The sequence below is a fragment of the Pteronotus mesoamericanus genome, unplaced genomic scaffold, assembly GCF_021234165.1.
Source record: "Pteronotus mesoamericanus isolate MK-2021 breed Mesoamerican mustached bat unplaced genomic scaffold, CSHL_Meso_final contig_100, whole genome shotgun sequence".
Taxonomy (NCBI): Eukaryota; Metazoa; Chordata; class Mammalia; order Chiroptera; family Mormoopidae; genus Pteronotus; species Pteronotus mesoamericanus.
The window spans coordinates 5,583,122-5,609,220 of record NW_026554999.1 but is presented as its reverse complement, the minus strand read 5'-3'; the positions used below and the strand labels follow the sequence as shown (position 1 = coordinate 5,609,220).

The 26,099-nt window shown below is 34.4% G+C and overlaps 1 pseudogene; it reads right to left on the bottom strand.

Moving 5' to 3' along the window:
- Positions 1–19,465: 19,465 nt before the first annotated feature.
- Positions 19,466–25,667, bottom strand: LOC129072905 (pyruvate dehydrogenase (acetyl-transferring) kinase isozyme 1, mitochondrial-like; annotated as a pseudogene).
- Positions 25,668–26,099: the final 432 nt, after the last annotated feature.

Genomic DNA, 26,099 nt, shown 5'->3' with positions numbered 1-26,099 from the left:
TTTATTAAATATGATATTTAAACCATCTTTTCATATTGGATAGGTTGTGATTTATTGTTATTTATACAAAAATAGTTTGATCTGAAGTTGCCAAATAATTGAGTGTAGAGTTATATCTACTTGTCAATCGGACAGCTTTCCATAGGGTGTGACATTTCAAATTTCTTCCAATAATATAAAAATGTCATAATTCACTAATATTTTTCTCCTTGTACATTGTTCTTATTTTGATGGATTTACATTTAAATTCCTTCATATTCTTGTTTGGAGTCATGGTTTAGTGAGTATTGCCTCTTGAAAATCCTGTGGTATATTTTTTAAATCCTTGTCTATTCACAAATATCTATCTTCCACACTAAAAATAAAATCATGTCTTGGTTAAGTACCTAACTTTTGTGTTCCACTAATCAAACTTTTCTTAATAGTTTGCAGATAATATTCTAATGTCTTCTACCTTCAAGCTTTTCAGATTACCTGGTGTAATACTCTAAATATTTTCCTCCCAGTTAAGCTATTTCAATTTTGGAATGTCATATTTTCTCTTTACCCTCAAATTTTTTTTTCCAGGAATTCCATGTAGCTTTCAAACTTAATCTTGAATTTACAGATAAAACTGTTTTTGGAATTAACTTTTTTCTCATATATAAATTTTCATTTTTAAACTCTTATTTGCATATCAGATCTCTTGTATTTGTAAAATAAGCTCCTAAGATCTTTCCCTACAGTCTTTCTTTTTCTATTTTTTTCTGCTCTTATTTCAGTAAAAATCTCTCATTTGATATTCTATTCTACTTGAGATCATTAATTGTAATCGAGTATTTAATGTCAGACCTTCAAAGGTAACATCAATTTATTCGTTAACTCGATTTCAAAACCATATCATCATCTGCCTCTCAACAACAGCTGTTTTATGGATTTTGAGGATTGTTCTCCCTATCTGATATCCCTCTGTTGTTCTGCAGGGCTCTATGAAGGGGAAATTCCTTATTTGCAATTTTGTTTAATTATTCACATATTCATTTATACACTGGGGTTCAGGCCTGTGCCCTGTGATCATTCTAGGTGTCTTCTCTATGTAAACAGAGAAAGGAAATAAAAAATGGAAATCTCTATGGTGAGTCAATTCTAATTGAGTAAAAAGGTCTCCAGGCTTTTGCTGAAGTCTGGTAGTAAATTTCAGCATTCTATATTCTCTGCTCTCCAACTAAGGGACCAGAATGAATGGGTACATCCAATCAGCAATTCTTGTCCTGTGTGGTTCCTGGGGAGTCAATAAGAGTTATTTGGACTGTCAAAGCAAAAATGTACCAGACAATGTAAGGAAGGCCTTATTCAAGGCCACTGCAATAGGAAAGAGAAAGAAGAACACAATTTGAATTCAATTCCACCAAAGCAAAAGGTGGGGTAGTTTTTAAGAGCTAGGATAGGGGACAGTAGGTTATCTGTTTGCTCATTGGCTTTACCCAAAGGAAGAGTAAACTTTATCCTATCTTCATTAACAGAGGTAGTTTTACAACTTGGAGCAAATTGTCCACCTAAGTTAGGGTTCCAGCTTTCCACAGAGACTAGGAGATATGGGCAATATCTTCCTTGATTAAATTTTTTATACGGATGATTCACAGGTCCTTGAGAAAGTCAGTCCTGGGTTATAAAACTGCACAAGGAACTTTTAAAAAGGTTTACATACTAAAGTGGCCGAAAAATAATTTACCAGTTTTCTAAAATAAATGCTGCAGTCTGGGCCAGGTAGGTCATTTTGTTAGAGTGTCATCCCAATACTCCAAGATTGAAGGTTCGATCCCCTGTCAGGGCACATACAATAATCAACCGATAATTGCATATATAAGTGGAACAACCAAATGACATTTCTCTCTCTCTCTCTATCTCATCAATAAATAATTCTAAAAAATAAGGTAAATGTTCTAAGACAAGGAAAGGAGGGATCACTGTGGTTAGCCAGTCTGGCTGAGAGGGAGGGAGGTCAGAGGCCTAGAGGCAAGAAGAAGTCTGTCTAAAGTTAAGTCAAGTTTAGGGAAACACAAAGCCTATCTTTGTTAGGACTAAATTATCACATAATAGCAAGCAAGTATCTTAAGCATCTGAGTATCGGAGAAGAGATTAATGTTTGGAGTTAATGGAGTAAGTAATGGAAGAAGTGGAAGCCAAATTCAGAGTGTCATTTGCTAAAAATCCTAAGTATGAACTCCACCACCAACCTCATTATGGTTGACTTTTTTTAAGAACCAGAAAAAATCTTTAGATTTACAGACTCTATTAGGTGATAAATGTAAAAGATTCTTGAAATAAAGAAATATTTATATTTCTAGTATCTATGTATCTAAATTTAATGGCAAAGTAAACTTACATGGTAAATCCAGAATGATTGCCTATAAAATGTCATTATAGTCAACATAAAACCATATATGGTACTCAACTGCATATTTACGTCATAGAATTCTCAGTACTGATGAATTATGTAACACTTTGTTTATAAAACAGTGGTTTTAATTAAGGATGTATTTCATTCCTGTTAATTCTCTAATATAACAGATTGATTATATATGCTTGATACTGTCCTGTTTTTTGTTCTTTACTCTCTCATATGTGACTACCTCACTATGCACATAATTTTAATATATAATCCAAGAAAATGACATTCTTAGAGAGCTATGCTGTACTGTGTAATGATTAAATTATGCAAATTTAACAAGACAAGATTCTTGTTACATTAAAAATGCTGACTCCTTCAAAAATGCTAATGTCCAATTGTTAAGAATTTCCTCTGAGAATAACTTTCATGTAAAATTAACTGTTCTAACAAGATTTGACATAAATGAAATCTGCAAATGAATGAATAATTTATAGGTAGAGTATTGAATGCCAGAAGATTTCCTGGATAGATTTGCTTATTCTGAATGCCAAGATATATTTCTGAAGAGAAATTAATCTTCAATCCCCAACAAAGTATCTGTTATCTCATCTATTTCATGAGTGAATTTAACATATTTATTTCTTTACCCCTTTTTCACTTTATGCTCTTAGCTGAAATTTTAAGGAAACAATTCACTGAAATCATTGAATTATTATTCTTTTAGGCTAATTGGAATATTGGATAAAATTAGATTAAAAGTCATGAATAAGCAGGCTTGCTGAAAGTAAATGGCTTTAATAATGTCTAAAGGGATTAATGTTAATGATGGAAACTTCGGTGATTCTACTAAGGAAGAAAATGTGTATTCATCTGCCTTGCTTCAACTCTGCTTCCTTAAAACCTGCATAGCGAAATATGCAGTGGACATTGGTAAGTAAAACATCCTATTTTTAAATCTTTTAAAATTAAAATTTAATTCGCTTATTAGGGAACTTGTAAAAATATAGAAAAAAATGGTAAATGAAGATAACTTAATTTAGCAATTAACTTGACAAGAACCACAATGGGAAAAAGGAATAAATGTAAACTTGAAGTTTTTAGTTTTATGATGTCATATTTTATGTAATCTTTTACTTCTAAGATGAGAAATATTTTTAAATGAAAATCAGTCAACTCTTTGTGAAAAGTTTTAAACTGATGTAAAGACAGAATTGACTGGGAGTCGAGTACAACTTGTACTATTTCATGGATTCTTCTGTTGGAAAAGACTGTAGCTATTTGACAGGAGTGGGAGCTCTGGCAGCACTTTCTCATCAAGAATGGTCATAAAGGAGACCATTCTAACGAGAGTGATTCTTCGAAGCCATTGGCAACTTTCATCCACGACATATTGTAAGTTAGTACTTTCCTAGTATTTACATTTAAGAAAAGTTCTGTTCAAATAAACTTTGGGTTTCTTTTCAAAATATATTCTGGGGGGATAAAATCTTTTATGTATAAGATGGTCATTAGAGATAGCAATACTTATTTCAAAATTGCCAAGCACTGCATATTAATTAATAGCATTGCATATTTATCAACCAATTATATTATTTACACAATCCAAGCAGATCCCTGTTCATTTAATTATAATTTGATAACTCTTTCAAATAAACTTAACAACAGTGGCAAAACCTAATAGACTATATTGGGATTTTACAAATGAATTACAATTTATAAAATAGAAAATTATTTTTTTACTTTAGGGTTATAATCAAAATGGCATGTGTCTGAAGACAGGAATAAGTGTGATGTCTTATTGCTTGTCATGTACATGGGTAAAATAAATTATTTTACAAGCCATGCTACATAACATTATTATGCTTTGACACATTATTTTGCCTTCATATTGTTTATTTGGATGCATTTTAATTGTCAAGTTAATAGGAAAGTATTAATTCATTTGAGACTTTACATATTTGAATATTTATTTATATTATGATCTTCAAATATTTACTTTTCTGAAAATATATAAAGAATTCAAAATAACCATTAAAACCAAGTTAAAAAGTAAGCAATCATAGGATATTATCATATACTCTTACCAAACCAAAGCGGGGGTTCAACTGCCTTCCACCAATAGGCAAATTCTGGAGGCAGATGTTGGAGAGAAAGGAAAAAGGTCTTTATTCAATTGCTGCACAGTCTGAGAGAATGGCAGACTCTTGTCTCAAAGCCCATCAACACTGGGAAATCCCAGCCACCCTCAGCCAGACTAAAACCAAAAGCAGTGTCCAAAGTTCCTTTCCCTTTTAAAAATACTATCCCATGAGAATCACCAGCATCCTCTGAGTGGTTATCTAGGCATTTCAGCTTTTTTCTGAGCCACAATCAGGCCTCAGGCTTCCACCTCAAAACTCATGTGGGGCCAGTGCCACCATTGGCCACATGGCTTACAGGGCCTGTGGTTCAGGAGGTGGGTAAGAGGCCATCCCTTCCTTCCCTTGGGATTATATTAGTTTAGGGTATGAGAGGGGCCAGGTGCTTTTTCAAAATACCCAAATAACTTCACAAACTTTCACACCCTCTGAGAGGGTCCAGCCCACAACCAATCCTTTCTCTTCTCCAGGCTAGACTGACAGGTTCCTCTAGTCCCACACCTCCTCCTGCCAATATTCTGATCTCTGTGGTGCATGCGCCTGCCTTCCCCTAGTCCCACCCCAAATCAGACACTGGAGGAGGGGAGGAGGGCTTTTCCCCATCCAGTTATTTTACTAGCCTTGTGGTGCTCAGTGCAATGTTTCCTCTTGCTGCCATCTTGCCCAGGGGCATGGGATCTGCCACCAGACAATCAGTATCAATACTAATTTAAATGTATTATTTTATCTTGTGCAGATTTACATAAAACAATTATTAGGGCCTAATAAGAAAGTTCTGACTGGAGAAAAGCTTGGAATGCAGTTATTTTTTCTTCTTTGACTTTGTATAACTTATTTTTACAACCACATTTTTGTTTTAATTTTAATGCTTTTTTAAAAATGTTAGCATGGTGTATCTTTTTATATCCTGTTACTTTTAACTTACCTGTGTCTTTGTATTTGAAGTGGGGTTCTAATAAACAGCAATTTTGGTTCAACAGTTTCCTCTCCCTCTGCCAAAAAACATTAGGGTTATTTTGGGGTTTTTAGTGAGAACCTTTGGGGTTCCTGTGAGTGAACCCATAGATGTATTAACGTCCCTTAACATGGCATTCTTCTAGGAGTTTCTCACTCACAAGATAGTTTGCACTGAGCCTCCAGCAATTTGTCATCATTTAAGTTTTTCTATCAGATATGATTTCAGCAGCTTCAACTGCAGGTAAAGTGGCCTGGCTGTGACTCTCAGGATGTTCTCGCCTTCTCAGAACTCAAGATGACAACTTACCTTATGTTCTCAATTTTTTGATGCGTGCAAGGTTTGTTCTGGTTTTTCTTTCTGTAAGGAATGAAAACATTGCTAACAGGAATGTATTACAAAGACAGATAATCTATTCAAGCTTTAAAATAAATTTAAAAAATTTCTTTCTTAAAGAAAACATAAAACCAATCTATAGAAAGAGTAAGTAAACTCGTCTAATTTAGTGATTAAATATTTTGAACTAAAACTGTAAACGGTATATTTATAAGTGATAAAGAATAGGATATATATGTGTGAGTGTGTGTGAATGTAAAATCTAAAAATCTTTATTATTTTCACTTTTTAAAGTAAACATAATGCATGATCATGCAAAGAAAATTTCTAGGTAAACCCTAACAGTGTATGTGATACTGTGATTTATAGTAATAAATATATATTTGGTCTTTTATCAGCTTTCTGGCACAGAGCTCATAAAACCCCTGTATTTTTTGTGGTGAGAGCAATGACAGTGTCTTGTTATGTTAATGAGATGACCTTTAGAAATCCACTAGATCATGTAACGATGGAGGCTGGTCACTAGAGGAACCAACAATGTAGTTAGATTATTTAAACAATCTCAGTTGCTTTAGAAAGCACAGAAAGAAACCTGACACAGTATCATAGGAGTTTGGGAAGGAGCTGAAGGAGAAAATTTCCATAGAAAACGAACTGCTTATTTTCAATACCATAATAAATAAACTACGAATAGATTTTGACTAAGTGTGCTTTTTCTATTCCTATGTGTTTACTGACACCATAGAAATCAAAGACTCTAAGTGAATCTAATAAAAAGAGATACCATTCATTGAGAGTATCTTCTGCAACAGAAACTGTACTCTGACTTTCAACAAAGCAAATGTTGAAGCTGGAATTCGAATCCAAGCATTCTAACTCCAAACCAAATTTATAATTTGTATTCTTTTTTATTTATCATGTACAAGCAAAAAATGATAGTTTCCCCCGTTAATACATTTATAGGAAATACAATGAAATCCTAGGTTACTTGATATGTTAGATATATAATTGTAAATATATTTACACATTAACTGACAATTTCTTCAATAAAGTGTTAATTGAATTGTCATTTCATTTTTGCTGTTCCTGATTACAGGATTCTTTTTCTGCATTCAGTATGCTCACATGCTTTCAGTTATATACGTAGAAAATATATCTCAAAGTCTCTAATACTTTTCTTTTTTTTAATGGACAGATGTTCCTATTTTAAGATATCCTTAATTTTGTATTAGCCAAAAGTGTACTAAAAAAATCAAATGTATTCTAAAATACATTTGTTAAAAGTTAAAAATAAAACATTTTATCTTTCATGTCATCACTTCCAGTGATAATTACTATTGATCTTTTGGTATATGCTTTTCTAAATTTTTATAATTAAACTTATGTCTTATTTTATAACTTTATTTTCTTATATATTATTGACACTATTAATTACACATTTTAAACTTACTCTATAGTCCCAAATTATAACTGGAAGGAGTGTTCATTTAATACAGTTCACCCATTTTGACTGGTTATTCCTCCTTATGTAGCTAGAATGATGTTTGTTACCTGCTAATATTTAACATTTATGTTTAAGATTAATTCATATTTACACAGGAAAGAACACAGTAACGATAATATGCCTTGTTGTTTTATTTTCCTGGTAAGCCTATGTGAGAGCTATGCTTTGCTGTAAGAAAAAAGGGGGCTGTGGGTGGTTTTTTGCCTAAGCCAAGTAAGTAGGCAGAAGAGGATGAGCAAAAACATGTACTTAGGGGAGCAGCTGGCAGCAACCCAACAGTTAAGGCCTTCCTTCTGCTTGGTGAGTGTCTATGTGGGTTCTTACTAGGATGGATTAGTAACTTGATTGAACTAAAAAGTGACCTTTTCTATGATTATATCTATAAAAATATTTGGGAGAAAACCCAAATAGAAACACAAACAATGAATTTTGTATTAGAGGTAGACAAGGGCTATTGAGAATTCAGAGGAGGTATTGATATAGTAGGCAATTAGACAAACATGAGCAAAGTTGGAACAATAAGCCAGGTACACAATGTCACTGGGCGAGACAGCCCCAGGGTAGCTAGCAACAGGTAAAACTGGAAGAACAAGTATTGTAGGATGAGTCTTCAGCCTAGCCCCTAGCATGTGTCTGGTCATGTGGTTTAGACTCTCTGACCTTTCATGTCACTGGTCATGTGGTTCAGACCCTTCCCTGACCTTTCCTCTGCTGACATGTCACCAGTCATGTGGTGGACTCCCTTAGAGGGAGAACAAGGAAGCTAGAGAACAGCATCATAGGATTCCCATACAAGCCTTACATGACCACACCCTTAAGAATTAAGCCCTCAGGACAATGAGGTTCTGGCCTGAATCAAACAATCTTAAGGAAAAAGCCTGGAATCTTTTGAGAACAGACTTGGACTTTCAGTCAATTAGAGATAAGATCTAGGCCTCAGTTTTTTTTCAGCTCTAGACCCAGAAAAGCAGCAAAACCAGATGAAGCGATGTCATGGCTGACATCAGGACCAGATACAATGACAAATGACCCCCTACCCTGGAACTGACCAATTAGTAAAGACCATGACCCTGAAAACTAATGAATATACCATTGAGAATCTCCCCTGAGGCCTTACCTAAAGTCCTTACCTTAGAGAACAGATAAAACCTCTGAAGAAAAAGGACCCAGTGCTCCTTGTTTTCTCTCCCTCTGTCTCTCTCACTCTGTCTCTGTCTCTCTCCCTCTTACACACATACCCACACCTTTCTTCTTCCTTTCTTATCTCATGGCAAGTATCTTCACTTTCTTTCCTAGGCTCCAAGGGCCCTTCTTTTGCCTCTGTAACTTGTCTCAAGTCCATGCAGACTCTCTGGTTTACTTATTCTACAGCTCACTTCTTCTACCTCTATGACTTTCTAAATAAACTTTCAATTGTATTTGATTCTTGGCTCTGAATTCCTTCTTTGCCAAACTTGAAGACCAAGGTCTAAATTCCCTGGTAGCAGTACCATCTAGCGAATTCTAAAAAAGCTTTTTAGATTTTAATCAGTGATGAAGGCACATGGTAGTATTATATTATACTACCATTTAACATAGAAAGGCAGACTTCTTTCTGAAGAGATCTATATAAAAAGCATTTATTATGAACTAAATAGTTTTAAAATCATCAGTTAAAAATTCTCACAGATCAAAAGCTGTGTCTCAGAGTAAAATGAAATTAAAGAAAAAACACTAAAATCAGACAGAGTCAGGTTTAGAAGCATCAACACCCAGTCAAATACAAATATAGAAAAAGATAAAAAATCTTTTAGTCTTAACAAGCTAATAATGGACTTTATTTTTCCTTCTGATGTTGAGTTTGATATATTTACACATTTACTAAATGTTTTTCTTAATAAATCTGACTCAAAAAGTCTAGCACAGTTCTTCTACCAAATCCTGTCATGTAGCAACACTGTATTGGAGATGCAGTTTCAGTAAGAAAAAAAGAATCCCCCAATTCAAAGGTGATTTTATCCTAAAAAAATAAATCATACCTCAGTCATTGAATGAAAATAAGAATAATAATTGGAGATGTATTAGGAATATATATTACATATAAATTATATAATAATATGATATACAAAGATATGTAATATATTTTATAGCTATACTCTAGGAAAAAAGATGTATTTACAGAATGTTTGAGATTTATTTCTTAGGACTTTTATTTCTGAATATTATCATTTCCTTATTTCCTCTTATTACTGTAAATACCTAGATCAATTAAAGTTAGTAACACCTTAATTACGCAAAAGTATATTTTGAGTTCTTTCACTTTTAGCCAACATAACCTAAGCATGCCATCTTAAAGTATTTAAAGTAAAGAGGCAAATAGTAATTTTTATCATATTATATTTTTTACTGAGACAGATAAAATGCTGATAAACTTGTAGTTGTTTTCTTGGAAGTTTCTGGGTCATTTAGCATGATAGTCTGTTAAACAACATTTCAAAACATTAGTCAACTCTCACCATAAATTGACTTAAAGAAGAAAAAAGAACAGGCTGAAGTTTTAAATTTTATTTACTATATACTGGTTAGAAAATATTTTAAATAGTTAAAAATTATATTTTATTGACATATCAGGACCTTTATTAATAATATCAACACACGGGATACTGAACAACAAGCCATAATAGCTTAATAATTAAATCCACCTTGGGATGGGTATAAGACATATCATAAATGCCCAATTGCCAAATATATCCCTTATACTTTAAATTGATTTTCATATGAATATTCCTCACAGCAGCCATTATTCAAGTATGCTTTACTATGTTGACAACTCTTTCACCATTTATGACACTGGAAAATTTATAAAACAGTCATCTTTACTAATGTCTTACCTTGTTTTAATTTGTTTGAGGCAGTTTTGTTGTTGCATTTTAATTTTATAGTTAGTGTGTAATCTAGAGTTTTCCTTTTTCCTTAAAGGAAATAACCAAATAAATGACCAAATCAGAAGGATAATCTATTATTCAGTTGGCTCTTTTTTGTAAGAAAAGTCTTAAATTATCCTTACTGTTTTCAAGCTGATTTATCTCTTTGCATACTCATATCTATTTTCCTTCATATAAAATTAATACCTTAAATAAGATAACCTTTATCATAATCAAACATAGCAGAGTAATAATACATTTACATAATTGAAAGGTAACTTTTAAATATTAAATTAACGTAGATCAATCACACAGAATAATTTAATATTATAATTTTTAAACAATGATTAGTTTGATCACTAGAACCCATGGAGATGGAAAAACAGCAAAGTATAAGTTGCCATGTTTTTTTTAAATAAGAAGATGGAAGCCTCTTAGATAAAGTATGTTTCTGTGTACCCATGGGTTTAGGAGTTAACAAATGAACTACTTTCATAGAGTTTCTTTGTCCAGTTATATAAGGTATATAGTCCTCTTAAACTAATACACAGGTTGAGTGGTTTGCATTAATGAGTTTAGAATCATTGACCATGTATATTGGGCCAAGTGCTAATATCTAGAAACCCAATTTTCTAACTTGACAGGAATAAGGTAGCATTTTCCTACCTATTTGAGGGAATACTATGCATCCAACAAAATAATAATAATTCACATCAGAATATTTTATTAACTATAATTCTTATAAATATATTTGTGTTCACCTCTGATATCAGAAGGTATTTATGTACTCTCTCTTTTGGCCTTAAAATTATCCTTTTTGTTTCTTATTAGAATTATCACAAGCATTTATTTTGAATATTTTTATTTTCATCCTCTTCTGCATATCCCTGTCCATTTTTGAGATCCATGCTCACCTTTCAGGCATCTTTATGCTTCCACTATGTTTCCTAGATTACCTATACCAGCCAAAAACCCTCAAATTACTTTGTTTCCCTAGCAAAAATTCCCATTCCCTTGGAGTACTTCTCTTACCTAGCTAGCCTGGAGCTCTCCATCATATCTTATTATGTTAATATTCATCTAAACTGAATGTGTTTCTATATCAAAGAATATTTGAAGTTTTCAGATATTACTGCTAAAATAAATTTAGAAAATAAGTGGTTAATATCTAATGATTGAGTTCTGTCAGTTCATGTCGGCCAAATACTTTGTTAGGGTAATCTGCTCACATATCCTTCAAGTTATAACACATGAGTGAATAGCTACTCTGAATAATTATGATGTATTCATTTCAGTCACCTATGAGGTTAGTTCAAAAGATCCATGGGGGCAATAGGCTTAGTAAGTGGATGTCTTAAATCATCCACTATCAAAAAATTATTTTGATAGAACTGATTTTAGTTCTGAGGGAGAGAATTTTATAATAAATAAACTAATAAGATGTTTTATATACAATATTTCTTACCTCTCAGTGGTAATCACTGTTAGTATAAGAAAGCACATAATTTCTTCTAACATTTTATAAAACCAAGAAAATTAAATTCAGCAGCATACAGTGGCTCATCAAAAATTTTAAGTAGTAAAATTTTATTTTTGTACCTTTTAGTGTTTCATTTTATATCTGAACTTTTAAGCCTTAATGATTTTAGTTTATATTTCTACATAATTCATTTAACTTTTATTTATTTTAGCATCAGCTGTATATTTGGAACCATTAAGTTTGCTGATAATGCAAAGGAACCAATGTAGACAAGATGCATGCACTAATAGTGACGGCAGTTTATGTAAGGTAAACATATACTAAACAAATAATTGATGGAGATAATTTCAGTTAGGAGTAAGTTGTAAGAAGCAAACAAAAGATAGTGATTAAGTGTCTGAGGAGGAAAATTAGTTTTGGGGAAATACTATCTGTAGGAATTCACCTCTGAAGAAGTAACTTTTGAATAGAGACATTGATCACAGAAAGATCTGTGGAGCAGAGTATACCAAACACAGAGTCCCTAATCAGAAATACATGTAGAATGAGAAGAAACAAGTCTGGTGTGGCTGGACATCAGTGATCAGGATGCAGAGTGATAAGACCTGAGGATCGAGAATGATCCAGGGATGTCCAACCTTTTGGCATCTCTGGGTCACACTGGAAGAGGAAGAGTTGTCTTGGGACACACATTAAATGCATTGTGAAAGGTAATCACACACACACACACACACAAAAAACTCATAATGTTTTAAGTAAATTTACAATTTTTGTTGGGCTGCATTCATAGCCATCCTGGGCTGTGGGATGCACACCCCTGATTTTAGATGTTAAGGCTTGTAGTGCCTTGTAGTATGAATTTTAATCAAATTCAGTGTCAACCTACATGTTGGAAACCGTCTCACCTGGTTTCAGGAAATATAACCTCGCTGACAGGTGAGAGGGCCCCAAGGCCGGAACTAAGCAAGGGGGCCTTGGGAAAATAGGCCACTGAGGAGACAAAACCTGTCTGCCTGGCAGGGCGCAGCCCCTGCTTCCCTCACATCACCCTGCTTGGCTCCGGAGGATGACTAATTATTCAATGACAGGTAAGACTCCTCAATGGCAGGGGCAACCTAAGACAAGCACAGTCACATGGGACTATCATGGGAAGGTCTTGGGAGATGCGGAGGAAGGGCAAAAGACCCTCAACCCTCAGCTTTGATATGGCTGGAGTCCTCATTCTACCTGAGGGAAGTCTCCTTATCTCTTGGTGGCTCTGCCCCGCCTGCCTGGCTCATGCTTAAAACAATACTAAAGGCAGGTACAGCCCTAAACTGGATCTGGTGGTTCCCAGGGACAATTAGGCCTGGAAAAGGAATGCATTCAATCCTATGAAACTTACTTTGTTAAGAATGCCCTGGAGTTAATGAGTGCTGATGTTAGGGGTTGAGCATAGAATGTGATCAGTTTCCTAGGTTTCCGGGCTGAATGGGTGCCACCCTGTCTACCAGGCCCTGACCTGAGGCAAAACTCTTGCATTTCTTCAATTGTTATCTATGATCTCTATTTGTTTTCTGTAAACATAACCTTTTGACAATGATTGATGAGCTTTGCATCCATGCTGTATACAGTGCACATATGGTTCTCAGTAAAAGTCACTTCAAGGGAAGGGCTTGGGGCATTCTCTACTTGAAGGAATCACCACCCTCCTTCTCCTGGCAGACAGAGATATGTCTGAGATGACTTATTTTAGTTTCCCATCTGTGATGACCTGGAGCGTACTCTGCGGGATAGAGTCCGCCCTCCTCCTCAGCTGGTGCCCAAACGGGGACCTTTAGGACCTGTGCCACCTCACGTATAATAGGATTTTAGGTAATATATAAAAAGTTACAATTGTCATTTTTTAAAGGATATTCTGGATACTCAGTAGATAATAAATTTAAGAGGACAAGAATGGAAACTGAGAGACCCTCAAGTTCAGTGGTTCACAGAGGAGAGAACAGTTACTTCTACTATAATGTTAGCAGAAGAGATGGAAAAGAAAGGCTGAATTGGTGATATTTGTACCTACAGCCTCTAGACTCAATCATAGGTTAGGTGTGGGTGCTAAGGGAAATAAAGAAATCAAAAATTATTTTGTTTTGGGCTTGAACCTGTGAGGGTATAGTGGCGCCATGACTGAAAGGGAGAAGAGGTGGGGAAGAACGAGAGCTTTGCCCTATTCCTTGACCTCTCCTACTCAAATCTCATTTTATATGGATTTATACATATTGAATTTTTTAAACTTCAAATCAATTCAATTACTTGTATATTAATTTAAAAATTACTATATAACAGGTGTTAGCTTGATAAGAAATTTCCCTCTTCTGGCCTCCAAAATTAGTCTGGAGGAGACAGACATAAAATTTTACAGTTCTCAACAGTTTTAAATTTTTACAAAATGCTACACACACACACAAAACAATTGCTGACACTTCTAGCACTTACCCCAAATTTTTAACAAAAGTCCCACATGATTGGTCCACTCACATTTTCTCCCGCAGCCCCATCCACATATTTTAACTTGCATCTACCACCACTTATATCTAAGGCACATTAGGTATACTTTACAGGTAAACTTTAATTTCAAACTCTATAGAAATAGAATGTAAACCACAAATAAAAGCCACATACAATGTTTCCTGGTGACAACATTAAAAAGGTAAAATACACAGATCAATAAACAATATTATATTTTATGTTTCACAGTATATAAAAATATCAGTTCAATGTGTAATACATATAAAACACATAAATGAAATTAAATTTTTTTCTCTTTTTATATCTGTACTAAGTCTTCGAACTCCAATGTGCATTTTACATTTATAGCACATCTCAATTTGATTAACCACATTTCAAGATTAGCCCCATGTGGCTTAAGGCTATTACTGTATTGATGGTACATCTCTAGAATTTTAGAACCATGGAAAGTAAATGAATAATATTAGTAGTTCACTCAGAAGAGAATTTTCAAACTTCACTGCCATGTTACTATCTCAGGATAATAATTCCCCAGGATGGTACAAATCAGATGAAAATTTCAAGGAAATAACACGTAGAATGTCAATGTCTTTGAGACAGTATGTGATACCAGTTTGAAGTATGAATTATAAGAATAGACATGTAGATGAGAAAGAAAGGGAAGACAGCAGTGAGTCTAAAAAGTGACTGAACTTTAGATAGATAATGTTACAAAGGGACCAAAAATAAACACCTCAATATGCACTAAGGACATAGTGACCACTATGAGAATAAAGAGAGAACATTTGGTGTAAGAAATCAAGGACAGGGCTGCCAAGATGACAACAAATGGAATGAGATATGTTCTAAGGTTCAGATCATTGTGACCTTAGTACAACAGTGCTGGGAGGCTGAGAAAGGGTCATACAAAAAAAGTAAATGGGTAGTATGGTACTGGAGGTAGCATGGATTTTTGAATCAGATGGCCTGTCGTTCATTGCCATCAGTTTTCACATCTGAAAGGGAATACAGAGATTATTCCTTCCCTGCAAATTCATTGTTCGAATTAAGGAAAATTTAGTAACTCTTTATTTAGAATTCCTAGGATATAGCAGGTGCTCCATAATTACATTATATTCTCTCTCTCTCTCACACACACACACACACACACACTTCTCTCCTCCTCACACAGTAGGTCAGCTATGCACAAAAGGGAAATGTGCAATCGGTATTATAACAAATCTTTAAATGAGCTCATTGTGTAAGATGATAATTTTGATATAATCATTTTGTCATACAAGATGCATGTTGGATAGGTTGTGTCATTTTGGAATGGAAGTTAAAAGAACATGCTTTGCCCAGGAGGCAAGTAATTGCTGGGGATGTGAGTTATGACCATTGTTGTCAACTCGTATGTGACCCACCCCACATGTTCTTATGAAACCTCTGATGCCAAAAGTTGATAATAGGAACTTATTTTCTTTGATCACTGAGAAGCGTATGTAATAGCAGTTGATACTGGAATTCTGAGTTTCCATTGAGACATCTCTGTTTTAACAGGATCAAAATTATTTATTATAAAAAAGATATGTGGATTATTGGAGGCTGTAAACTTTTGGTTTTGACTTTAGGAAAGTACAGCCTTCTGGGAAATAAATACTTACTAGCTTATAGGGAATAAGCAGAGGCAGACTATATCATTAATTATACATGGTATCTAGGTAAAATAATCCTGTTCTGGAAAATGAATTATGTGATTTAGAGGACAGAGGACTTCAGCTCTTTCCTTTAACCCTAAAGGCTCCACATTTATGCAGATCTCAGACAATTTACAAATGATCAAAGAAAAAATGCTCTCCTAATTTTGTTCTCCTTGCAAATGCCACGTTTCCATAGATCCTGACATCATTTTGTTGCCATTCCCTTAGCGTAAATGGCAATTTATTAAACAGTGGCCTAGTTTAATGTACGTTGCCAAAGTGAGTCATTTGTTCCCATTTTACCATAATGATCAGATTGATTTTTAAAAATTGCATGCAAGTTAATTTTCATTCTTATTCACTTGAGTTGTTTTCTACATGAAGACTTCGAGTTAGTTGTTCTAAGTAAAAATTCAACTGTCAGAACATTTTGAGAACATTGAGTCTGGGGGTAGAATGAAATGATGTTTTCATCATCTCTCATTGATTTCTTCCCTCTAGTTAGATGATCACTTCAATGTAAGTTTTCATGTTATTTTTTTTAAAGTTTTTTTGAGATGGCATATTTTTGAGATGGGATTCTATAAAAAAATAATAAAAGCCTATGTTGTGATTATGCTTAATCTTCCTGTTCTATGAGAAAAACGACTTAATAAAATAAAAATTGCATATAAAATTGCACATTTAAAAGTAGTACTATTGTAGGAAATAATATACTTTCAGCAAGCAAAGACTGGATATTTGTCTAACATGCTATGTGGGAACACAATATTGTTTTCAGATTTGAAGAAGAGTCATTTTGTATAAAGAAAAGTGAGGATAAGAGAAATCCTCTGTGAAGTTGACTAGTAAGATGATATTCAGAAAACATAATTCAATAAAATCTGCTTAAGTTAAAAACTGCTTTGTATATATTGCAATTTTCATAAAAGTCTCATGTTTTATAAATAGGTGATCATCTTTAATAGTTTTCTGTTTATATTAACGAGCGATAATTGTATTTGACCATAAGAAAGTGAATTTATGTTATCTGAGAAACCTAAAATACCTTACAGATACTACAAGTTTCCATTTGTTTTATTTTCATAAAGTATGTAAAGATTATCCTCCACCCTCAATTATCCAAATTACTTGTGCAATATTTTTAATGGCATTAACCTAATGGCTTCTGATTATGCTACTTTTATTATAGTTGCTCCTTCTTTTTACCTTCCAAAACTTTCAGGATATTTCTTAGCTTAATATTTTATAAGGGTAATTTTCTTGAATATTTCTCTCATTTTTCACTGAAAATGTCTTCAAACCTTATCTTCATGAGAAATAAACCAGAAGTTTAGACCTCATTCATATAGGCACAAAATGTTTTACTAATTTAATCCAATTTAGAATTAACTACTAAATCGATTATCTTTTTCTGCGTAACAAACTACTCAAGAGTCAGTAGCTTAAATTCATCATTTTACTACTCCTGATTCTGTGGGTCAGGAACTTAAGGAAGCCTCCTCAGGTTTGGCTCATTTCTTCTTGCAGTGTTAGCCAGGGCTGCTTAACTGGGACTGGGGGAGCCAAGATAACTTTACTCACATGTGTAGTAAAAGGTGACCAAAAAGTTCAGAGATTGGCTAGTCCCTTATCTCTTTGTAATCTCACATCTTCCAAGACACATCCCTCTGTCTTCTTTCTGAAGTGGAGTTGGGGTGTGAGGACAGATATTTTTACATAACTCAAAGTTCAAAGGGGACGAAGGCATTCTATTACTCAAAGCAAGTCACAGTCTAGCAAAGTGCCTCAGTGGAGAGAGATAATAAACTCATCCCTTAATGGGTGAAACAGCATGTGGTGCAGAGAAGGAAGGAATTACTGGTGGCTCTCTTTGTAGACAATCTATCACAGCCACTACTACCTATACTCTATCCCACACAAAGTGTTCATTATTCCCTGTCCCTTTGCTTATGCCTCCACATTCTCTCTACCTGTTAAAATCTTATTTACCTCTCAAGGATTGTGTCAAACACCCTCTCACAGATTGCCTTGTACATGATGGCTTTCACCTGTATCTTCAAAAATGTTATCCTCACATTGAAAAGAGTGAAATTAAATATCTGCCTTAAGTTTTTATTGCACTTTAGGTAATCCTTCTTGGAAACTGAAAACAAAACTAAATCACTGAATCCAGTGGTCAATTACATCACAATTTCACTTGAGTTAGCAGGAGTATTTCTTTAAACCTTTCTTTACTTGGCTTCAGTTGACAGATTCTGATTTTCTTGCTACCTCACTAGTCTCCTGGCTTTCATTGTCCTTTGCTGGATTTATTTCATCTCAAATTATTGAAATGTCTCAGGGCTCAACAGTATGCTCTCCTCCCTTCTCTATCTGCAATAATTTCCTTGTTTTCATCTATACCCATTGCTTCAATGCCACCTATAATCAGGAATCCTATCGTATGTCTCTCTAACTGTCAATGCGGGGTATCCAACCTTTTGGCATCTCTGGGCCACATTGTAAGAAGGGGAGTTGTCTTGGGACACAAATTAAATATATAAACACGAATGAAACTGATGATCAAAAGAAAAAGTATTAAGTAAATTTACAATTTTGTGTTGGGCCATATTTATAGCCATCCTGAGCTCCATACAGCCCTCGGGCTATGGGTTGAACACTCCTGCCAGAGGTATATATCCAACTGATCGGTTAACATCTCTGTGGATCTAACGAACACTCAGTATTAAAAAAATTAATGTCTTTATTTTTTCCATTGTATTGACTTTATTGGGGTGACACCGGTTAACAAAATTCTACAGGTTTCAGTTGCACATTTTTCCTACACATCATCTATACACTGTATTGTATGTTTACTACCACAAGCTAAGTCTTCATCCATCACCAGTTTTTAAACTCCACTGCTATCTATTGTTCTGCTAGCGTCCCCATGGCAGTAAAGAGTACCAGTTGCTCAACCTAAAAATCTTATTATCATCCTTAAATCCTTTATTTTTATCATATCTAGACCATCATCCTGAATTATCCTTTAGCTTTACTCTCAAAATATATCTAGAGTTACATATCACTACATTCACGGCTAATGACCTTGTCCTAGGCACCATCATCTCTCAGACCACTACAGAAATCTGAACTTCCGTTTCCATTTTTATTCCCCTATAACCTATTCTTCACAACCAATTGTAATAACCCTTTAAAATTTTATGTCATTATTTTTATTCTTAGCTCAAAACCCTACAAAAACATTTTATTACACCAGTAATATCATTTGTTTGTTATCATGAGATATATTGTTCCCACATGCTTTCAGTTCTCCCTTATAAATTTACTGCTCATTTAATATGTTCAGCCACACTGGCTGCTTTTCCTAATATATGTCCAGCATGTTCTTGACTCCAGGCCTTTGAACATGCTAATTATTCCTTCTGGAATTTATTTTTAATAGGCATTAACAGAATTCAGTTTCTATTTATTCTATCCAAATAGCTGTGAAAAGGACACATGAAGTATTTAATATAATGTAGTTCTGAACATCATGTCTTCCAAATTTAATACAAAAGCCACATTTCGATTTCCTACGAGTCTTAAGTGTATCTAGGCACTGAGGAACATTGCTATGTCTTCTGGTCCTCTGCTGGGGGACACACCAGTCATCAGCCTCATGGCTGGTGTTTTAATGGTTCTAGGAAGCTCTCTTATACACTGGTAGTCTTTCTGTTCATTCTGTTGACCAAGCCTTAATGATGATCACTGCATCTGTCCCGTAGCCCTCACAAGAATACAGCTTTGGGTCTTCTTAGAAGGACTTGCATACAGAGAGGAAAAGGACAGTTCAGAGCTAAAAACCAGCCAGGGAACTGCTTGGGACTTCTGGACACAAGGTCGACATGCAATTGTGTATACGTAGTTGAAAAGTCTGCCAATTTTCCTCAAAGGAACACCACATCCTTCGTCACTCATTTTCACAGTCAAATCCTCATTAGTTAGAGTGCCATGGACTTGAATAGGTGGATAAACATCTTAGCATGATGTTCCATGGTTTGTTCTCATTTCATTCTTGAAAAGTTCACATACTATGTGATAGAAACAGGATGATACATAAACCACTTGTATTGGCTCTCCTGGTGACTTTGCATTTAGTTCTTTAAGCTCTAGTTCATGCGAGTTAATATAATACAAATCACATAGATACCTAGCATTTTCATATCCACCTTGAGTAACTTCAACTACATTGCAGTTTGGGTTTATGCTTCCCGTGTGTTTTCCATGAAATGATCTTCTTTTACTCTCCCACCAAACAACAAAGTGGGCTAACGTTCTAACTGAAATTCTACTCCTGAAGAAGTGATCCAAAAAGTACTGAACATTCTGGCTGGTGACGGGATCCACCCAAAACTCTCTTTGTATTCAATTACACCCTGAGCCATTGTAGGAACAATGGCATTGTGTCGGTTTCTGATACGTATTATGGTATCTGTAAAATTACAAATAGTGTTAGCATCTTCAGCATCTTTTGTACTTAAAATCAAGAAGCTCCTGGAGACGCTGGATAGACCAGCTTTGTACCAATTGAACTGATAGCGTCCTGAGAAGGTTATCTGAAAGAAGACATTTCTTTCATTGTATTTGCCAATCTGACAGGCAACTCTTGCCGCAAAAATATAAATGAGGTCCTTTCACAAGCATTCACAAACCCGACGTCCTGAAACTACTTCATGGAAAGCAAAGGCGGGGCGGGGGGGCGGCGCGAAATGCGTGTAGAAGTCCACTTGGCCCCGAACGCCGCGGTAGGGAGCCAGGCCGGAGCCTGGGTCCGACAAGAGGCTGCATCTGGCGCTGCAGCGGGCGGCGCGCGGCTCCGGGGCCGGTGGCGCAGGCAGCTTCACGCCGCAGCCCTGCCAGCCTCACACCAACCCAGGCCAGAAGAGCGGGAGAAGCCGGAGCCCCACGGGCTGAGTGGCCACTACCTGGAATGTTCCTTTAGATATTTGTTAGAGCTTGCTGAATACCACCCACAGGCTTTAGCTCTATTAATTTTATAGAAAGGTGTTTCAGGAATATCCTACTTCAAGTAGCATACCGTTTTTATCGCTCTTTTTTTTATTGCCTAGTTTAGTTTTGTTTTTTTTTAAACATTTTAAACAAATTGACATCATATTTTAAATAAGTTAAGTTTTCAGAGAGACATATAATCTCATAACCCAGAATTAAGGACAGAGTTCTGGGTTGAGAAATGAAATTTTAATTCAGTGTATAGCCACTTTCTAAATTTTCAAATTTAGATTCCTTTTAAAACTAAATCATTCTTCTGAAATATATATAACAAAAGTCTTATTAACCCCAATTCCATATCTGTATATAAATTTATATATTTAAGTTTTTTATATGTATATAATTTTAAAATTTATATACTTTATTTATATATTTTAAATCGAGAGACTGTGACACTTAAAGCCTGTGAATAGGTATCTAAATACTGGTGCAGCATCATTCATTGGTGATGCAACACTGGGAAAATTTCTAAACTTAATTGGATGTCAGTTTACTAACATTTAAAATAGGACTGAAAAAACAACTGTCCTACATTGCTTTATTTTATTTTGTTAAATAAGGTTATAATGTTTTGGGCACAATACAAATGTTAACATCATTTAGTAACTACAAATCTTGTATTCACAGTTCTGAGGTCGCTTTCTATGGATATAATAGTAACAGGTGTTTGTGAGAGTATTTGGGAGTAACTCTTTGCTTCTCTCAGTTTAACTCACTTTTAAAAAATAGTTTTTATTTCTCTCTTTTTGGGGGGAATGATATAACTCATTTTCAAAGAAAACAAATGAAAATGTCTTGTTTAAACACTGATTTTTTGCACATCAATGTTTACTAAATCAGTATCTTAACTGTTGCAATTTTAGCACATGAAAATATTATAAAACTGATTAACAAATATTTTGAATATCAGTAAACAAATTGGTAGAGTAAGTGAATTTAAACTCTTTTGTTTTCCTATATCAGTCTTATCTAGAGATACTTTTTCCTTTTGGGTTAAAATACAATCACAGAAAGCCATAATCCTCACTTAGTATCTGACTCATTCATGTGGCTGGTTATTTAAGATTGAAATACAATTCCACTGACATAGTAACAGCAGGACCATAAATGGATGAAGATCATTTTGAGTGTTCCAATACTCTCCTGAGATTTAGACCTTTCACGTTTCGGGAAAAGAGAATAAATTGGTTGGCATTATACATCATTTTTACAAATAATTATGAATTTTGAAGGCCTCTTTGGTGGTTGAGCAATGAAATGTCATTAAAAGTAAAGGGAATTTTTTTTGAATTTATGAAAACTTTTATTCTCTTAATAGGAAGCTATAAAATTCACTGTACGTTAGCATCTAATATCTCAGATTGATGGCATTTAACTAAATTATATTTGTAAAGAACATCAATTTGAAATTAACTTTTTCACCATTATATTATTTATCACTTTAACCAGACATGAAATTTTTCAAACACTTCCATTCAAAACAGTATGATTTTTGTGATTAAAAACCTTTTATCATACACATAAAAATAAACTCTGGAAGGTGACCCAGCATAACTTAGTAAATGTGCCAACTGCAAGTTTTTTGATGAACTTCAATCAACTTCATAGACTGCAAACTTTTCAGTGTTAATCAGTTTTTAAAGGAACAACATCCAAAACTTTTCAATTGAACAGGAGTAGGTCTAATTAACTATTATAGCAGCTCATCAGTATTCCTAGTAGGATTCCCAGGTTTTCAACAATTCAGTTTGCATTCTATTGAAGCAGCTAGGGTTTCTCTTTACTTTCACTGCCACCCCTCCTCCCACCAGGTGTACATCAGCGTTTAATGTACATTTGCATTTAATGAGTATTTCACATTGCATATGTAATAAGTTTACCTCAGTTCACTTACTTCAGAGTTTATCTATGACAATATATTACAGATACTTGGACTATTTAGAGAAAAAAGGCAAAAATAATATGGTAATAAAAAATTGATAATAGTAATGTAATTAATTTTTTTTGATCATTCTCAAATCTAATTGAATGTCTTTGCATGAGAAAAATTAGGGGGGGATATATTGGATGACTTATCTAAACTCAACTATTGAAAGGAAAATTATTGTATATTTGTCACTTTTCAATTACCACAGTTCTGACTATTTATGTCCATTATTAATTTTATGTTAATAACTCATATATTGTCAAGGAAAATGTGCCATTCAAAATGTTTTAAACCTAAGGCAAATTCTATGTATAAGATATTTCAATATTATTGTATACTTGTATGTCATTTTATTTTCTCAACATAAGAATGTACGGAGTGTGTGGTTTTTTGTTTGTTTTTTAATCCACACCTGAGGAGTGCTTATTGATTTTTTAAAGAGAGTGAAAGATAGGGAGGGAGAGAAACATCGAGATGAGAGAGAAACATCTACTGGTTGCCTCTTGTTCACACCCTGACAGTGGAGTGAACTCACAACCCAGGCATGTGTCTTGACTGGAAATTGATCTCAAGATTTTTCAATCTATGGGGCTACGCTCCAACCAATTGTGCCACACAGGCTAGGGCTGTATGTTGTCTTTTTTATAAACACTTATAACAGTAAATTGTAATCCTTTCAAATTAATAATGTAGGACACACTAAGATTTTCTAAAAAGTGCAAAGTGGATCTGGTGGAATTTTAACTTAAAAACTTATACCTTTTTGTAGACTACAGCTGATTTATAGATGGACAGGAAAAAAACTTTCACCCTGACTGGTGTGGTTCAGTGGATTGAGCGCTGCCCTGTGAACCAGAGAGTCGCTCTGAGAGAACCAGGTTCAATTCCCAGTCAGGACACATGCCTGGGTTGCAGACCAAGTCCCCAGTAGGGAGCGTGCAAGAGGCAACTGAACATTGATGTTTCTCTCACTCTCTTTCTTCCTCCCTTCCCCTTTATCTAAAAATAAATAAATAAAATCTTAAAAAAAAAAACTTTCTTCATTGCTGGAGAGGTCTGGATGTCTTGTTTTGACCCTTGGCCATAATAAGGCAGTGGGATTTACGATATGCTTTATGAAATCTGAAATTCCTCTGGCAAACCTGAGGGTCACTTTGTTTATTAATTGTTTTTATCTGACATAACAGCTTAGATAGCCTAGCTAGCCTATGTGGTTAGAAGGGCATGAAACTCCTGGGAATTTCTGCTTTGAGTTCTTCTGAAGCCAAGATTCCTAGCACAGATTTCTGTGGTTCAACTCAGAAGCAAAGTAAGATCTCTTTGCAACTAGAGAACTCACCCCTGGAAGGAATAAATTTTTTAAATTCAGTGAAATAATTCTTCAAATTTACACAAGGGAAGACACTAGAGAAGCTAGATTTATAGCGAAGATTATGTAGCTACAAAGAAATGTACATAACCTGTTTTTATAAATAGCAAAAGTTAAATGACACTTTGATATTGTTTAAAACCAGAGGTAAGAGATATTAAGGGGCACCTGGGATCAGATGTCCCCTTGTTACCTAAATGAAGATGTGTATTTGTTGATTATGATGGTCAAAACAGGAAAACCTGTTTCCTTACCAGGAAACACAGAGCTTATTCATGAAAGTCATTCTTCACTGGAAGCTTAAACATTGAATGTAGAAGAATCGTCAGCCTGTAAGAACTGACCATTTCCTTACTTGCATAATCCCACCCTAGCACAGATTAACTTTTGCAGCTGGGTGAACATTCTGGAGCCAGGAGGCAGAGAGGGCCTAGCCCAGCACGTGCTCTGCTCTTCGTTAAGTGTTTAAATCTTCAGATCATCACACACTTAAGTGTGTGGGTGGGGTCTCTTCTAATCCATTTCTATTGCACATGACAAGATGAAGTAACATTCAAAATGTTATGCCTACCATATACTTGAAATTTGGCCTATTATATAATGAAAGAACTGTGAAAGGAAATAGGCAGCTTGGGAAAAGGGACTGAGTCAAATTATTTTTCTACCTGTTTTATTTTGCCCCTTTAAATTTTATGTACATATAAACAATACTTTTTCTAGAGGATGTGTTCCAGAGGTGAAGCTTGGATGGAGTTAGGTCACATGGACACAAGCTAAAAATCACCTCAAAAGTTATCAGTGTTTAGATATAAACTTCCTGGGAGATATTGAGGACAGTCACGAGACTCATTCTTTATACATCTTGACATTCATTAGAGGTGTTATTTGTTCTAGAAACCCTTACTTGCCCCCTCATCAAAATCAGTAATTCTCCATCCCTAACTTCTATACCTCCATTCACTGCTAAAACATAAAAACTGTAAGATTACAGTCTCTTCAGCTCTCAGGAGGCAAAAAATGTGTGGGGAAGGGAGTTATAACCAACAAGTTTCATGTATTATAATTGTAATGTAAAAGGTCCTATGATGTGACTGAAGAAAAAGAATGGTTTAAATAATTTCTTCAATAAAAGCAAGATTATTATAAAATATACCAAATAATTTTCAGTAAGTGTATCCAAAACTACATTATTGAGAAAAATTCTAGGGGAAAATACAGTTCAATCTGACAATTCTTAATAGCAAAAAAGAAATATTTTTTAAACAACAAATAAAATTAGAAGCTTTTATTTAATATATCCATATTATTGAGCAAAATGAGAAAATGTTGTGTGTAGCATGTAACAAATTTAGTAAGAAGATTATTAAATCTAGTTTAAAACATACTTTTGCTCCATAATGTGAGCCAGAAGCAATACTTTCATGCTCAATATTTTTGTGTCGAAACATGCTTTTAGCCTTAGGGAGCTCATTTATTGTGATTTATGCTGTTCTAGTTTGCTTTTTTTTAAATAAAGTGCATTATTCAGTTTTTTTATACTCTTACAAATAACAGCCATGCAAGTGGAATGTTTAAATGAAAAAAATGTGTAGTAAAAAATAGTTTTATTTATATTTTTAACATAATATATATTTACATATAACACATATTTAATTAATATATGTAGTATAAATTTACTCATTTTGAAATTTGTCAAATATATTAATATACAAATTAAAAACTAAAATAATTTCTTAAATTTGGCATTGTAGTCTATATTTCCAGTCATTTCCTTCAAACAACATCTGTTTTGTAGGTCAGGCTAAAATTGAGAAACTTTGCCCTTTGGATGCTGATTGCTGTCCAGCCTGAGGAAGGAATCCTCCTTCAGCAGCCACTGT